At 42.2% G+C, this 13,223-nt stretch overlaps 1 protein-coding gene across 1 annotated transcript in view; it reads left to right on the top strand.

Moving 5' to 3' along the window:
- Ush2a (usherin) overlaps positions 1-13,223 on the top strand; it is a 644,634-nt gene that overhangs the window by 364,119 nt on the left and 267,292 nt on the right.

The following is a 13,223-nucleotide window of genomic DNA, read 5'->3' as shown; positions in this document are numbered from 1 at the left end:
CAATTAGTAACATTTTTGTAGCAACTCTACTGTAAGAGTTTGCCTATGGGACCTTAAAACCCAAGAACTTAGGAGTCAAAGGCCAGCATGCATTAAGTCTGGGTGTTTGTTAAGTTTGCTTCCTTCTGAGGCCCAAGAACTTAAAATTACTCGTCGTTATCTTCTTGTTATAACGTAAATTGCTGAACAGTATTTCTTAATTCTAGGGAAAACACTTCACTCCTATTTTGAGTGAATATGTGTAGTCAGATCTCAGAGTGCATATGTAGATTGTGGCCCAGGGGAAAATTAAGAGATAAAAGTCAATTACAAAGTACTGGGGCTGTTTCATATACTAGGTATTAAGGAACATGAGGAGATGTGTTTTTTCCTTGATTAAATGCATAGTTGCTCAGTGCTTTCAATAGATAGAATTAAACAATTGTTCTGGATTTCTCTAAAAACCATATCCTTTTACATTCAAGACAAAATGACAACAATGGTATTTTATAAGTCAAATAGTTGCTCCAAACCATGCTAAAAGCTACCTCTCCTAAAAAATCCTATTTTCCCCTAAATTGGTGACCATCAATTTAGCTGTTGTCTACCAAGTTTTTAAGAAAACTGATGAACACTTACATTAAAAACAAAGAAAATTAGATGTGGCTGGTGCCATGCGCTGCCAACTCTTGCCCCTGTGTCTCAATTGCCTTATAAATGGAGTAAATAAGTACAACAAACATTTACTGACCGGCTCCCTAATACTTTGGGCCCGAGGTCCATCACTGAGATGACATGTTGAAGTTGGCTTAAGAAAGCAAAAAGTATGTCATATGTCAACCCCTGCCTTCCATCAAGTTTAGAGTGGCATGTCTTCCCTGGTGTGGTGGCCGGGTGTAGTGGCACGTGGAACTTTAATGTGACTGCTTTTGGCTGGCTCAGCATTCTTGAAAAAATAAATAGATTTTTTAGTTTGTGATTGAAAGGGTTAAATAGTACCAATTCATTACCGCTCACAAAAGGATTTATTTTGTTCTCATAAATCAGTTTTATTCCACATTTTTATTTTTCCCCTGGGTGAACAACTCCAATTGAAATCAATACAGGTGCGAGTGACACAATCAATCTGGATATTTGATTATGGATTAGAGAGTCCCCTGGTCTGCTTTTCAGTCATTTTCTTTCTGATCGTCTCCCTGAAGAACTGCATATTCATATTGGCATCTGTGAGCTATGGATGCCTTTAAAACGCAGATAATTGTCGTCATCACAATAATAATCATTTGTACACCAGCAATGTATGCTCCCCCGCCCAATGAGCAAAGATTAAAAGATGCAAACTTTAAATATCTTGCTATCTCATTAAACTGTCTAAATTTCTCAATTTTGTTTTCAAGTGAGGTCAAGTTTTAAAATAACGTTTAAACTAACAACAGCCTGGCCATTTGTGGAAATAAGCTGCATTCTCAGGGCACTGTGAAGCAAGTGGAAAACTGTGTCCTACAGCTGAGGTGCTGTCTATTTTTACACATTTATTTTAGAACTGTACCACACCAACGTTTCTCGGTTAACAATGAAACAACAGTTAAGGAGAGTGAAATGTCTCTGAATGGATCCAAGCTGGTTCTTTTCATTTCTATAATTACGCAGGCTGGAAAGATACCATCTGTGGGATTGAAAAGAGGAAAAACTGCCCAACTTTAAATTGCAGAACAAAATTGATGAGGTTGTTGCTCGAGAGGCCAACGTTTATAGAGCAGACTCTTTGCTTTACAAACCGATTCATATCTTACGACCTATACATATTGAGGGTTTATTTGGGGACTCTTGGTACCATATTATACTTGCCGTTGTGGCCATTTGTTCAGTTACTAAGCCAATTTCTTGTACAAGTTAATTAATAAACTTAGTAGCTCACTCTGAGAAATGCATACAGTGAGGCAGGATTTTGTGGGTATCTGCTTCTCTCCTTAAGTCTGAAGGCATAATCAAATCAGCATTTCCCACTTGCTCCAATGTTCTAGCCTAGAATAGCCTTTCTTTTCATCTGAAGATGTCTGCACTTTCCTTAGACAGCTGGGCTCCACCAAGAGTTGTGTTTTACAGAAGGTATGAATGCTATTAAAATGTATTTAATGTATAAAAAGAAAAAAACATCCCACTGCTAAATGATGCATGCTAACAGACAGTGAACTTGCTCTCAGCCCTTTTAGGTCATGGATAGTGTTTCAGTAGCGAAGCAACAATAAACATCGAGTCTATGAACTGGAAGCACTGTAACGGTGAATCTGTGAATCCGGCATCTTGGGGACCTATGGGGAAGCTAGAGTTGAGTTCACGCAGATTTTACAGGCAGCATTGCTCAGACAGGTTGCACAAGAGACAAGAGACCTCTCTGGTAGCAGGAAACTGTCACACAGTGTCCCTGAGGGAAAAAAATCACAGCTCTGCTTCTGGATCCTCAACAATTCTAGAGCTATCTAGAACCATCTGCAGCTATTGGGTCTTTCCACCATGTTTTACAATCTAGAGTGGGAACATCTGATTACCAAACTGATGACCACAGTCCCTTCATCTTCCTCTGTGAGCTGGTCAGTCACAAAAAGCCATCAGGAGAACTAAAATCCTTCTGGAACAAAGTGATATTCCTGGCCACTTTCTTCCTGCTGTAAAAGAACCCTGTTATAAGACCTTGCTCTTTCTCTTGATGGATGATGGTTAAAACAAAGCTTTTCATCATTCTGTCCTTTTGGCTTTTAGCATCTAACTAGTTTCAACTAGCGTTTTTACTCAAAACAATAAGGATCTTTGTTTGCTTGCTTGCTTTTGTTTTTTGCTTTGTTGGTTTTATCTTCAGTGTTCCTCTGTCTCTGAGATATTTTCTTTCATCTTTAAGGTGATTGTTGTGGAATAATATTTTTGTGCACTGTGAAGGTGTGTCACTCTGATTGATTCAATAAAAACTGAATTTCCAGGCACAGAGGACAGTGGAGACGAGAAGGTGGAGTCACCAGCAAGATGCAGAGGAAGCAGGATGGGGACAGAGTAAAGGTAGCAGAGCCACATAAAAGAACGTAGATTAAAAGATGTGGGTTAATTTATCAGAACTACTTAGGAACAAGCCTAAGCTATTGGCTGAGCTTTCATCGTTAATAATAAGTCTCCTTGTCATTATTGGGGAGCCTATAGAACCGACCAAAAAGTCCAACTGCAGGTGATTATCTGTCCACTCACACCCTAGGCTCCATGATTGCTCTTTGGGCAGCTCTGATGTTCTGAACTTGACCTCCTTTGGCTTAGAGTTGGTCTTGTGTCAACCTTAGCCTTGAGTGTTCTCTAAGCCCTGCTTGTGTTCTTAATATATATATATCTGCTGCTTGGGACAACAGAGTGAGGTAGAGATTAGAGAGAGTTGGACAGAACCCGAGGAATTCAGCTCATTCTGTAGTCCCACTAAGTGTCCTCTGAGGGTGTGTCCACGGTCGCCTCCCATGCATCTCTCTCCTGGACTCTTGAGTTCTCGGCTGGTATGAAGCTCCACAGGATCTACAGCTCTGATACCACAGGACAGGCAACTCTGTCTCCAGGCACTGACTGGTCTCCCACCTCTGAATGCCGAGCATGCCCCAGCATTTTCCTTTGTTCCTGTGCCTGCTCTGGAGAGGTGAGCAGTTGTGTTGTTCAGCACAGAGGTTTGTTTTAGCTGTCTTCTACATCTAAGAGTCAGAATAACTGCCCTCCCTCGGTCTTCTCACCCCTGGCTCCCTCCTCCTCCACCCCTCTCTTTCTTTTTGAGATAGGGTTTCATTCCATAGCCTAGATGCCCTTGAACTCACTTTATAGCCCAAGCTGGCCTCAAACTCGCAATGGTCCTCCTACCCCAGCCTGCTAGACCCTGAAATGACGGGCGTGTGTCACCATGCCTGGGTATGCCATCCTTTCTCATCTCCATGAACACCCCATCAGAACCTTTAGTTGCTTCACTAATGTTATGCTAGACCCTGAAATGACGGGCGTGTGTCACCATGCCTGGGTATGCCATCCTTTCTCATCTTCATGAACACCCATCAGAACCTTTAGTTGCTTCACTGATGTTATGCTTGTTCTCCGGTTTTCTTCCAATCTGGTTAGACATTTGGGAAGGGCAGGCGACTTTGGTGATACTGAATTTATCATCTCTCTCCCTAAGCAAAGACTTTTTAGAGTTCACAGCTGGCTTCCAAATCTCTCCAGCGAGATAATTTGCAATCACGTGTTTAGAAACTGTGCACACAGACTGGAAGGTTCATCTGTGATCCCCAGGTCCTGGTCTCACGCCCTTGTGAAAAGCCTTCCTCTTCTTAACTGTGGTCAAAATCTGTGACTTGCCTCTAACCAGTGGAATGGGACAAAGGAGGTGGGCTGTGACTTCTGTGTGCTCGCTGAACAAGGCTGGCAGCCATCTTGGTGAGAAATGATTTCCCTGGCATTGCAAGAGGCCACCCCTGGGGGAGACACAGCCGTCCTCAGGAGATCCAGCCATACTGGAGAGGTCCTCACAGGGAGACCTAGAAGAAAAATCTCACCAACAAGCAGCCAGTAACCGATAGCAACCCCAACCAACCATACCAAGGAACCAAGACCTTCAGATCAGGCAGCCTGCCAGGTCCACATACTGTCAACCTGTGCTGAAGGGGGAGCGGTCTTTCCTTTTCAGAACCTAGAAATGGGGTTTCTGGCCCAGCAACACCTTCACTATCCTTCTTTTGAAACCCTCAGCTGAAGAGGTGTTAAGGCCTGACAAGACTTATGACCACCCAAGCGGGGGGAGCTCTGAGCTGCTGCTGCTGCTGCTGGTAAGCAGCACCTGGTGTATGTGGGTGACGGCCGGTGCTCTGGGATCAGGACCAGCAGATGGATTGTCCAACTGATCACAGAGGCACAAGAGGTTCAGCACCTGTGTGTCCGGCGAGTGTGGAGAGTCTGTGCAGGAACTCCACCAGCAAGCAGTCTGGCGCTAAAATGTTTGTGCGCATGCTCACCGGAGTGGACCCTGGAGACCACTTTCTGTGACTGGAGCTCATTTCAGGGTCACAGCACCACTGTGCATGTCCGGAACATCGGCACACACTCTTGATCTTCACTCCCTTGTGACGTTGGCAACACGATGTCCACACGGGAAAACGGCAGAGGACAAGCTGCATGAAGACAAACTGCCTCCGAGGACCCTTAGTGACTTAAGACACTTAAAAGGGCCAGTGCCGCAGTCTGACTCACCAGTGGACAGGACAGGACCGGAAGAGCCTGAACATGCCGGAACCATGGCTACTCTCGCACCGGAGCAGCGGGGACCATGTATTTCTGAGGCACCTCCATCGCACTGATGAGATTTGGTGTATTTATTTCCCGTCATAGACATGTGTCACACTGCAGAGTGACTAATTTAAAAGAGCAATCAAAGAGGTAGACCTTTTACCTGATGGCAACTAATTAAAATCACATAGAATAATCACAGGAGTTGTAAGAAATATGATGGATTCGCAGAGGACTAAGTGGTTCCCAGGCAAGTTCTTTCTTCCGCCTTTGAAATGAAAGAGAGAGAGAGAGAGAGAGAGAGAGAGAGAGAGAGAGAGAGAGAGAGAGAGAGAGAGAGAGAGAGAGAGAGAGAGAGAGAGAGAGAGAGAAGAAGAGAGAAGAGGGAGAGAGGAAGAGAGAAGAGGGAGAGGGAGAGAGAGAGGGAGAGGGAGAGAGAGAGAGAGAGAGAGAGAGAGAGAGAGAGAAGAGAGAGAGAGAGAGAAGAGAGAGAGAGAGAGAGAGAGAGAGGGAGAGAGAGAGAGAGAGAGAGAGAGAGAGAGAGAGAGGGAGAGGGAGAGAGAGAGGGAGAGAGAGAGAGAGAGAGAGAGAGAGAGAGAGAGAGAGAGAGAGAGAGAGAGAGAGAGAGGAGTGTGGTATTGGCAGAGTACACAGGGATTGGGATAGATGGAGTACCACATCTCTAAAATTGAGACCTCAATATGGTAGAAATACAGCTATTTTTGTAGCGGGAAATAGGAAAATTAGTTAACACCTTTTCTACCTTAAGGTCTAATTGGATTCAGACAAGGGCCAGTTTGAAGCAGCACCAAGTGTGACATATGAAATCATCACAAGGTAACAAGACTCAGTTTGGTTTGCTCGCTGTCGTTTCTCATTATAATCTCTGTCTGGAGAATGGATTCATGTTGTGCCATTTTCTGTTCTTGTTACAGTTTTTGTCACATGAATAAGATATCAGGGTGTTAATGCCTGGCATGCAGGATTGGTGTGTGATGGTGCCGTGTGCGACTGTGCTGACCTTTGCAACATTATGTATTCTGATTGGTGGTTCATCTCACCTCTTTCCTACAAGTTAATAAGGCTGTAAAAAGGAAGAGAACAGAAACGGCCAGCCAGTCAAATTATAGAATATTGAAAAGGTCAGAGCATCGCAGCACAGAGGGAAAAATTATGGAATATATGGTGCATTAAAATTTTTGTGACAATGAACATTACAAGAATGAGAAAGGGTACCCGCTTACGTGATTTCAATCAAGAGAATCCCAGGGGATGCTATCCCAGGACAGTAATCATCTTTACACCCTGCATATGACATACAAAAATACCCACTTACGTTGGTTCTCACTTAACAAAATAATTTCACAGACAATATTCTGCTATTCGACAAATAAGAACACTGAGGTTTTCACCCTAGAAAATGGGCATTGACGCTGCTGGAATTCTAGCAGGACTTTGCACTGAAGCTAGGAACGGCAAGGAAACCTGTTGGCCACGGGACACACACTGATCATTTCCTCCTCAACTCCCTTTTCTTCACAACGAGGAAAGTGGAACTAGATGATGCAACATATCTGAAGGCTCCTCAAAATTTAGAATATCCTGAAATAGTAGCTAGGGGAGGTTTCTGGTTTTGTGTATGTTTTCCCTGTATATAAGTTTGTATAACATGCCTGTGCCTTTTCCTGGTGCCCAGGAAAGCTAGAAGATGGTATCACATTGGCAAGAGCAAGAGTCTCAGATAATTATTAGCTGCCAGGGGTTTTCTGTTTAATTATGTGATTGGAGGGCCTGAAAATGTCTACGTGGTGAGGATCACATCAAGTTGCCTGCACCCTCCTAGAGTAGCTCCCAGATGCCTGTAACTCCAGCTCTAAGAGAATGGAGGACTTCTGGGCCTTTGCACATACAGGCATATATACTCATAAAAACAACAGTAATAATAAGATCAGTTCCACAATCCGTACAAAACTTATACCATCCTTGTGATGTCATATGACTGTTTCTAGTCCCTACACCATCAGTGAGAGAGACACAGAAGAAGAAGAAAACACAAAGTCAGAAATCCTGAGGGTATTGCTGTCCTAGATGCTACAATGATCATGATAACTCACTTTAAAATTCTTTCACGCATACGTTAAAATTTATCATGCACCAGTTGTGGTGGATTTTGTAGCCTTCAAAGATGTCCTGTTTGTTAGCTTTGTACTCTCGTTATGTGGCTAATATACTCACAGAATAAACGCTTCACAGCCGCAGCTAGAGTCTAAAGCTTTCCCAGTTAGAAAGCCATGTGTGGTCCAGTTACTTTTAGAAGCAGATGGGATGAACCGGGATCATTACTTTAAGAGGAGCCTCACTATTGGCTGGAGATATGGCTCAGAATTAGGAGCACCTGCTGCTTCTGCAGAGGACCCAGGTTCTGTTCCCAACACCAGTTTGGTGTTTTAAAGTTATCTATAACTCCAATTCCTGGAGAATCCAATGCCTTCTTCTGGCCTCTATAGATATTAGTCACACATGAGGTACACAGATATAAACACAAGCAAAATACTCATACACATAAAATAAATACATTTCCCTTTCTTTTATTAATTTAAATTAGAAACAAGCTTGTTTTACATGTCAATCCCAGTTCTCTCTCCCTTCCCTCCTCCCCTACCCCCCACCAGCCCCCTATCCCATCCTCTTTCTGCTCCCCAGGGAGAGTGAGGTCTTCCATAGGGGTTCTTCAAAGTCTGTCATATCATTTGGAGCAGGGCCTAGGCCCTTCCCCGTGTTTCTAGGCTGAGAGTATCCCTCTATGTGAAATGGGCTCCCAAAGTCCGTTCATGCACCAGAGATAAATACTGATCCACTACCATAGGCCCCATAGATTTCCCAGGCCTCCCAACAGACATCCACATTCAGGGGTTTTCCCAGCTATCACTCTGAGGTCCATGAGCTCCCCCTTTTTTGGATCAGCTGCCTCTGTGGGTCTCTCCAGCCTGGTCTTGACTCCTTTGCTCATCATTCCTCCCTCTCTACAACCCAGTTTCTACAACTGAGTTTGGCTCAGTGTTTAGCTGTGGGTATCTGCTTCTGCTTCCATCAGCTACTGGATGAAGGCTCTAGGATGGCATATAAAGTAGCCATCAATCTCATTATAGGGGAAAAGCATTTAAGGTGGCCTCTCTACTATTGATTAGATTGTTAGTTGGGGTCATCCTTGTAGATCTCTAGACATTTCCCTAGTGCCAGATTTCTCTAAATCTATAATGGTTCCCTCTATTATGGTATCTCTTTTCTTGCTCTCCTCTATTCTTCCCCTGACTTAATTTTCCTGCTCTCTCATGTCCTCTTCTCCGGTCTCTGATCTCTTTCTCCTAAATCCCTCTCCTCTCCCCCATGCTCCCAATTAGCTCAGTAGATCTTGTCCCTTTCCCCTTCTCTGGGACCTTGTATGTTTCTCTTAGGGTCCTCCTTGTTTCCTACCTTCTTTGGTGGTGTGGATTGTAGGCTGATAATCCTTTCTTCTATGTCTAAAATCCATATATGAGTGAGTACATACCATAATTGTCTTTTTGTGACTGGGTTATCTCACTCAGGATGTTTTCTTCTAGTGCCATCCATTTGCCTGCAAATTTCAAGTTCCATTGTTGTTTTCTGCTGAATAGTACTCCACTGTGTAAATGTACCACATTTTCTCTATCTACTCTTCAGTTGAGGGGCATCTAGGTTGCTTCCAGGTTCTGGCTATTACAAATAATGCTGCTATGAACATAGTTGAACAAATGTCTTTGTTGTATGAATGTGCATCTTTTGGGTATATGCCTAAGAGTGGAATTGCTGGATCTTGTGGTAGACTGATTACCATTTTCATGAGGAACTGCCATACTGATTTCCAAAGTGGCTGTACGAGTTGGCACTCCCACCAGCAGTGTAGGAGTGTTCTCCTTTCTCCACATCCTCTCCGGCATAAACTGTTATTGGTGTTTTTGATTTTAGCCATTCTGACATGAGCAAGATAGTATCTCAGAGTTGTTTTGATTTGCATTTCCCTGATGGCTAAGGACATTGAGCACTTTCTTAAGTGTCTATCAGCCATTTCAGACTCCTCTATTGAGAATTCTCTATTTAGTTCTGTACCCCACATTTTAATTAGATTATTTGGTGTTTTGGTAACTAGCTTCTTGATTTCTTTGTATATTTTGGAAATCAGCCCTCTGACAGATGTGGGGTTGGTGAATAACTTTTCCCATTCTGTGGGCTGCCTTTTTGTCTTGTTGACTGTGTCCTTTGCCTTACAGAAGCTTGTCAGTTTCAGGAGGTCCCATTTATTAATTGTTGATCTCAGTGTCTGTGCTACTGGTGTTATGTTCAGGAAGCAGTCTCCTGTACCAATTCGTTTAAGGGTACCTCCCACGTTCTCTTCTAAGAGTTTCAATGTGCCTGGATTTATGTTGAGGTCTTTGATCCATTTTTAAAAATAGCATAACTACAAATAAATAATTCACCCAGTAGCTCTAGAATTTCAACATGTTGAAAAACCAAATCATTCAGTAATTTCTGACTTCTATGCTGGCATCCTCATTGAGTAGGTTTAGGTGCAATTCAGGTGTGTGTGTTTTTATGAGATGGCCCTAAGTGACTTCAGTGGAACCTTAGATTACCTCTAAAAACAGTCCATTGTGCAGAAGATTCTAGTTTACCCTCTTTGGGTTTGAAGCCCAGTTCCTCTTGTCAAGCTAGGCCAGCATGAATTGGCGAGGCACTGCTAGATATCACAAGACTGGAATTCAGGGTGTGGAGAGCTATGGCTCCTAATCCAGAAACCTAAAGGGACCTGCATCACCCACTCTGACTCCCACACAGTGTAGGCTGAGGCTGAGCATACAGAAAGGGACCCTAGTGACAGAAGTGCTTATCACCTCAGGCTTCCTTAGCCTCGTTTGTCAGACAGAACCAGTGCGGATGCCTTTCCAGTCCACATAAAATTGCATACGGGCAGAGGGGGATGCTTTAGCGCAGGTGAGTGCAGAGGGGCAATCCTGGACTGTGCATTTTAACAGTGTCCCCTTTATCTGGGGGCCCAAAGTCATCAGATTGAGAGAGAAGGGGAAGGGCTGGGTGACAGGATGGGCAAAGAGCTGTGACCTGCGGATCCACATTCGGTTTGGGATCTGAGTAGTTTTGAGCTTCATTGACAATGGAAATGCTGACTGTCACCCTAGGTCCTGTGAACTGAACCATGTGTTTGCGGAGGGACAGGAGAAGATCATACTCACTCGTCTGCGTGGCTCCTGAAGATACACGTGTTCGTTTTTTGAGCTGAGCAAAATGGTTATATAATTGCTTCCTTCTCATAATTATTGAGTAATTATATACTTCTTATAATTACTCAGTAATCATTGTTCTATAGCTAAAAACTAACATTACAACTAATTGTATAATTACCATGTATTAATGTCATTATATGGCAAACTTGGAATAAAGTGGTACTTAATATGTTTCTCTCTGCCATGCCATTTTCAGAGCAAAACGGAGGATATGGCCTGTTTTATTGCTCAAAAACGGCTTCCAATACAAATAAACAAACTAGAAGAAAGGAGGGTACCTCTGCCAGTGTTCTGAACACAGATGCTTACACTTGTATTTGTGCCTGGTTAGAAACAGGCAAAATCATGCTCTTGTGACATAGAGTTTTGTTGGTGTTTTACAATTTTCAACCTTCTATAAGACGCACAGATTACACAGCTTCCTTGCCAGATGAGCATCTGTCTTGGTCTCTGTAGGGCAAGGTGACCTTTTTGGGGATTTTACAGCTGTGTGACAACAGCAGCCATTGTCTCAGCCATAACTAAAAATGCTTCCCAAGAGCAGGGCATCCTGAGACCAGGAGAGATGCTGATGCGATCATGTGATCGCACTTAGACAATCATAGGAGTTCTACAAGGCAGGGACCATATTTTATTCACTCAGTTGTCATCTCATGGGCACCAAGGGCTCCTTACACACTTGTGGCACTCAGGGGTCTTCAGTCAGATCAAGTCACAAAGCTAGCTGTAAAGAACCTCTGAGTGCTAAAATGGCATCATTCAAAAGGACTTCATTGCCCTTTCTTTCCCCTGGACAATACTTTATAATTGTCCTTATTTTATATAGTTTTATATTAGATTTAAAACCTTCTTATTTAGACAAAAAGGGAAGTGTTATGGGAATTCATTCCACCAGTAGCTTTGGGGTACTGGCTTTGGACCTGGCTTCTTGTCTGTAGACATGGTCTCTTAAAAGAAGAGATAGAGGTTGTGTACTCTCTTGGGTTATGAAGACCTGGTCAAGCAACATGAAGCAGCGTGTGGTCAGTCCCCAACTCCCATGGTCCAAGATCTATGAGGCTGTTTTCCCCATAGCATACTTCAACAAATTGACATATATATATATATATATATATATATATATATATATATATATATATATATATGTGGTTCTTGTAACAGAACTTGAGTGGAATGAACTCTTAAAAGCTGCATCCAGAACTCTATGGGCATGGCATTGCATAGACATCATGATAGAGTTCCTACTTCCTCTTTGGATTTCATGTCACTCTGTAAACTTGGAATATTTCTTTATTGAAAATAAATAATGATTGTGCTTCCCAGTGTTCTAGTCCATGAACACTATTTATTCTCTCCAAAATAACTATCCCTTTGCCTGTATCAATTTCAAGACCAAAATGACAAACTATTGTGTGGCAATTGAAACTTCTTGTGGCCACAGAAGACACTTAACTGTGCAGATTTTGTCACGATAAAAAATTTGGCTACTTCCTTCAGCCTGAAATTATTATAAATTTATAAATATATCTTATGTATATGTCAAGTTTTATCTACCCTACCCATATTTCACAAAATGGCCATCCATAACCAACTGTGAGATTCCAGTTAGTTTTAGGATTTGGACTTTTACCTGATGGGACAACAACGTGATATAGTCAGATTTGTGTTAGTCACTTAAGTGAACAATGATGGATTTTGATGATTAACACATAATTAATAATCGCTGAGAGAACAAATGCCAGGCGCTTACATCTTAACCACTTGCCAATGCTCAATATTTGTCTTGCAGGTATAATTTGTGTGGATTACAGCAAAAAAAATCAGCAACCATCCTTATTGTTTTGTTCATTGTAATGAGAGAGCTGGGTAGATTTGTTCACTAATCAGTTAATCAAACTATATACATTGATGAGCCATACACACAATGCTTCTTAGCTTTGTACTGATACCTGCAGAGTAATCTATGTAGCTCAAGTAACTCAAATAGCAGGCGTTTTGAGCAGACATTTCAGGCTGGCTGCAGGAAAGTAAGATCTTAACTAATTTTCATGATGGCACTGTATGAGAATCACTGTGTGTCACGTGACCTCAAGCTCAAGGACAAAGAACTAGATACTCAGACACATTCTTGAAGAGAACATGTTACTCAAAGAGCACGAATACAGGTTCTAACCCAGGGAATGTCAACAGTCAGTGGGTATTGTTTTCTTTGTACTTTTCCTGCTAATCTGTGAGGATGTATTTTTATAATTATTTTAGGCATTCAAGTTTCTTTCCTGTACAATGTAAGAAAGCTTATAACACGTGACCCTCTTTTACATTTTAATCAACTAATATGCCGTTATTGCTAGGTCTTGCAAATAGGCTTGTTCCCCTGCTACATCTAGTTCCCTGGTGTTTTTTTTTTACGTACTTTTCTCAAAACTGGCGAAATAAATGTGTAATGGGAAATGTTTTGACAAAGGAAGACAGCCTGCTTGATATAATTAGTATTTAAATTGTTCTTTATCCTGTGTCTTTAAAGAGTAGCTAACATGCTCCTCTGTTTGACTAAAACTAAAAACAATGTCTCCCACATGCATGCTTTTAAAGAAAATGTCATAATTTTAAACTCTAACTCTGTTCTTATTTTAA

Source organism: Mesocricetus auratus, unplaced genomic scaffold (assembly GCF_017639785.1).
Source record: "Mesocricetus auratus isolate SY011 unplaced genomic scaffold, BCM_Maur_2.0 Super-Scaffold_100676, whole genome shotgun sequence".
NCBI lineage: Eukaryota > Metazoa > Chordata > Mammalia > Rodentia > Cricetidae > Mesocricetus > Mesocricetus auratus.
Note: the sequence above shows the minus strand (reverse complement) of the source record. Positions and strands in the feature narration are given on the sequence as shown.